Consider the following 4612-nt stretch of genomic DNA (forward strand, 5'->3'; position numbering starts at 1 on the left):
CTGCTGCAGAGGCTGCTGGAGCGGCTGCTGGAGAGGGGACTGCTGCTGGTGGAGAGGGGACTGCTGCTGGTGGAGAGGGGACTGCTGCTGGTGGAGAGGGGACGCCTGTGGCCCCGGCTTGCCCTGGGAGACCGGGGTCTGAGGCTGGCCGCTGCAAGGCGCGTTGGGGAAGCCGGGGGACATGGCGCCCTGCACGTTGGGGGTCTGAGGCTGGTTGGAGTGCGGCTGCTGAGAGGTCTGCAGGGCGCTAGGCTGGGGGAGGTGGGAGGCTGGCGTGCTGGGGGCGACGGCGGAGGCCGGCGGGGACGGTAGAGGCATGGTTCTGCCCTGCATGGTCTGTTCAACAATCTGCTCTCAGCCTTTCAGCATGCATACAGGGAAGGTCATTCTACGAGCACTGCACTCTTGCAAATGAGTGATGACTGGTTATCAAGTATGGATGACAAGAAATTAGTAGGTGCCGTTATGTTGGATTTCAGTGCAGCATTTGATGTAATTGATCATACCTTGCTTGTAGATAAGCTACAGTGTTATGGTTTCACCTCCAATGCACTATCATGGTTTATTAATTATCTCTCAGGGAGACAACAGAGAGCCGGTGCTGCAGCTGCTGCTGACGGAGCTTGTGCTTGATGTTCAGGCAGAAGGGAACGGGACACTTGTTCTCCTGACAGTGCTTGGCGTGGGGGCAGCACAGGGCTATCAGCTGCTTACAAACGGGGCAGCCTCCGTTGGTCTTGCGCTTGCACCCCTTGGTGTGCTGGACCACCCGCTTCATCTTCTGACACGACGGCAGCGCGCAGTTGGCGTTGCGACACTGGCAGGCGTGGACCAGCGACTGGATGCAACGCTGGATGCTGAGGCGGCGGCTCTCCTGGGGGCTCTTGGAGGCCTCCCCTCCCTGGCCGTTGCTGTCATCGTCCAGGACCAGGCCCCACTTCACCATCTTGTGCTTGTGGCCCTTGCTGTTGTAGCAGTTGATGCACAGGTCAAAGTCCTGGGGAAAGTGAGACGGAGAGAGGGATAGAGTGAGATGGAGAGGGATAAAGAGTGAGATGGAGAGGGATAGAGAGTTTAAGACCAGGTGTGTTCATGGTGACAGGCCTTGGTTTAAGACCAGGGCCCTCATTTATCAATAATGCGTAGAACGTGTTCTATTTTCGCTCCTAAGGACGGAATTCAGAATGTCTCTAGGCACAGAAAAACCGGGATTTATCAAACGTGCGTTTTGATTGAACATTTTATTAACAGATTGCAGAATGGGTACAATACAGTACAGCTCAATACACACAATAGACCTATCTCAAACCCTGCCCTCTTTTCTTGATCCTCCAATCACAACGGTCTCTTGCCTCGGACACGCTTTGTTTGTCCGAGGCAAGCGACAGTTGTGATTGGAGGATCAAGAAAAGAGGGCAGGGTTTGAGATAGGTCTATTGTTAAGGGGATGCAGACCAGAGAAAGACTTTCGTCTTGTTTACATCAGGGTCCCATACACAGGTCGTACGCACACATGCAAGTACTAAACTAAGAAATTGGGCAATCCTGTGTAAAATTTAGTCTTCTCTTCGTTGTTCTGAAAAGCATCTGGACTAAATTCCCTGTCCAGTACTTTTTTCCTGAGGTCACTCAGCTCCACTACGGAGTGATTCAGAACATCCTCCATCTTCTCAAGATCCTCCATAGTCAGGTCTGTCTGGCAGCCTGCATCTACATAGAATATATTTGGCAAAGGGGATAAGAGGGGAAAAGATAGTTTAGTTATATAATTTACAAATTGTATAAAGGTGGTGGTAATTATTTTGGTTAAATTATGATGTAAACAAGTGACATACATAGTTGTCAAAATACATTTAATTTACTCTTGTCTGTCTCTCTCCCACACACACTCTGTCTCTCTCTGTCTGTCACACACTCTGTCTCTCCCCCTTTCTGTCTGTCTCTCCCACACACACTCTGTCTCTCTCTGTCTGTCACACACTCTGTCTCTCCCCCTTTCTGTCTGTCTCTCTCACACACACTCTGTCTCTCTCTCTCCCACACACACTGTCTCTCTGTCTGTTTGTCTCTCTCCCACACACACTCTCTCTGTCTGTCTCTCTCCCACACACACTGTCTGTCTGTCTCTCTCCCACACTCTGCCCCTTCTGTCTGTCTCTCTCCCACACACTCTCTCTCTCTGTCTGTCTCTCTCCCACACTCTCCCCCTTCTGTCTGTCTCTCTCCCACACATATGATGTAAACAAGTGACATACATAATTGTCAAAATACTTAATGTAACATTGGCTACATGAAAGCTCCTCCATGCATTATATTTAATTTACCTTTGTGGTATTCCGATGCTGGGCTCTGTGAGCCCTCACCGAGGTCCAGCAATGCCTCTGCTGCATCGGTGCAGGTCTCATCTGCTTTTCTGGACCTCAACCTTTCCTCACGTTGACATGATGCCTCCGTCATTGGTTTACCTTGCTGGTAACCAAGGTTAACTGTAGGAGCCCAGTCTGGAGAGTCTACATCGTTGGCAGCACTCGGGCAACCTGAATAAAATAAATAGCAAAGTGATAAACACCCAACAATGACAGCAAAGAGGGATAACAGTTAGTAGTTTCGGTCCTAAGAGATCGTTGAAAACCACAAAAAGGGCAGCAAATTAGACCCAGGCAACTACCGCCCTGTTTCTATTCTCACCTCCATCTCGAAAGTCATGGAAAAAATAGTCTACGAACAGGTCGAAAAGTACCTAGCGGAAAAAAATCTAATCTACGAATTCCAATCTGGCTTCAGAACATCCCACTCCACTGACACATGCCTTCTCTATTTGAATGACCACATCAAACAAGAGGTGGACGCAGGCAAATACTGCGGCATGGTCATGCTGGACCTACAAAAGGCCTTTGACACGGTCAATCACTCCATTCTGATTGACAAGCTAAAAGCAATTGGTTTTGATAGTCTATCAGTGAGCTGGATGCAATCCTACCTTGAGGGGAGGGAACAGATGGTGGAGGTAAACGGTACCCTATCCCCCCCCCTCACAGTGAGTTGTGGTGTTCCACAAGGAAGCATACTAGGACCGCTACTGTTCCTAATTTATGCAAATGACATGTCGTCAGCTTGTGACTGCAACTTGTTCCTGTTTGCGGACGACTCACACATTTTACACTGTACATTGGAATGTTGACAAAGCCTTACTTGGTCATTTACTGTACAACTAGGTTAGGACATTTGTAGGGGCCAGTTTCGAATTGCAGTCTCACGTAGGTGTTTTTTGAGAGTGTTTTTGAAGGTGGGTAGTGATTCACATTCCTTTACAGCTTTAGGCAGGGCGTTCCACATTGATGTGGCATAATTGCGAAACGTGTTTAGTCCCTTGTTTGAGCCGAATCTGGGTTTTACATGATTTGTGGAGCTCCCTCTGGTGTTGTGATCGTGGTATTCACTGACCTTTGGGAAGTATTTTGACATGTACATGGGTACCTTGGTCGCGTAGTGTATCTTGTAGACCAGGCCCATTGCAAGTTGCTGTACTCTGTCGTCTACTCTAAGCCATCCTAGGTTGTCAAAGTGGGCAGGGGTGAGGTGGGTTCTAGGAGTCAGGTCAAGTAGTAGTCTGACTAGCTTGTTTTGAGATGTTTGTAATTTGTTTTTTAGTGCCTTTGAGGTGCTTTGGTACCATGAGGTGCAAGCATAGTCGTAGTACCCTTGAATGAGTGCTCCTGCTAGAGTCTTCAGGGTATTCTTGTTTACCAGAGAGGAGATCCGGTACAAGAATCGCGTTCGTTGGTTGACTTTTTTTATTACATTGGATGCCATTTTGTCACAGGAAAGATTAGCCTCTAGGATGGAACCCAGGTAGGTAATTTCATCTTTCTTTGTGACAATATTGTCACCCACTGTAACCGAGAAGTCGTCAGTCTTGCTGAGTTTGTTATTTGAACCGAAGAGAATGGACTCTGTTTTGCCCATGTGTAATGATAGTTTGTTGTCGGCGAGCCATATGCAGATTTTGCCTAGTTCCGAGCTGAGGGCTTTTTCAACCTGTAACTTGTTCTTGTCAGAGACCAGCAGGGCTGAGTCGTCCGCAAACAGGAACAAGTTGCAGTCACAAGCTGACGACATGTCATTTGCATAAATTAGGAATGGTCTGCATCCCCTTAACAATTGTGTGTATTGAGCTGTACTGTATTGTACCCATTCTGCAATCTGTTAATAAAGTTTTCAATCAATCAATCAATCAATCAATCAATCAAAACTGGCCGTGATAGCTAGCTAATGTTAGCATTGCTTAAAAACAAAGACACCGGAAGATAGCGTCAGCTATCTAGCTGCGAAACACAAACACACAGGGTGATATCACAGATGTAACGTTAGCTATATGTTTCCAGCAATATTGCCTCCTGGTCTGTATTTTTGTCAGTTTTATCCAGCTATGTAAGTAGCTAAATTACTGCCTTACCTTTCACAAAGTGGTCACTGCATATACGCGCGTTGTCTGATTCGGCTCCTCCAGACCTCAACCGGAGATTTCGGATCCACGCCTGCCGCCGTTTTTCTGTGACTTTTTTAAACTTCTCCCCTTTATGTATAACCACTTTCGGGACTCGAAAGTACC

The 4612-nt window shown here is 47.7% G+C and overlaps 1 long non-coding RNA gene across 1 annotated transcript; it reads right to left on the reverse strand.

Annotated features, from left to right (window-relative positions):
* Positions 1–1546: 1546 nt before the first annotated feature.
* On the reverse strand, positions 1547–4612 carry LOC311230617. The gene is made up of 3 exons (XR_014619825.1): positions 4457–4612; positions 2325–2537; positions 1547–1710 (listed from the first exon to the last, which is right to left on the reverse strand). It is a non-coding gene; the product is annotated as an uncharacterized lncRNA (long non-coding RNA).

The sequence above is a fragment of the Notolepis coatsorum genome (genome assembly GCF_963971535.1).
Source record: "Notolepis coatsorum genome assembly, chromosome: 6".
NCBI lineage: Eukaryota > Metazoa > Chordata > Actinopteri > Aulopiformes > Paralepididae > Notolepis > Notolepis coatsorum.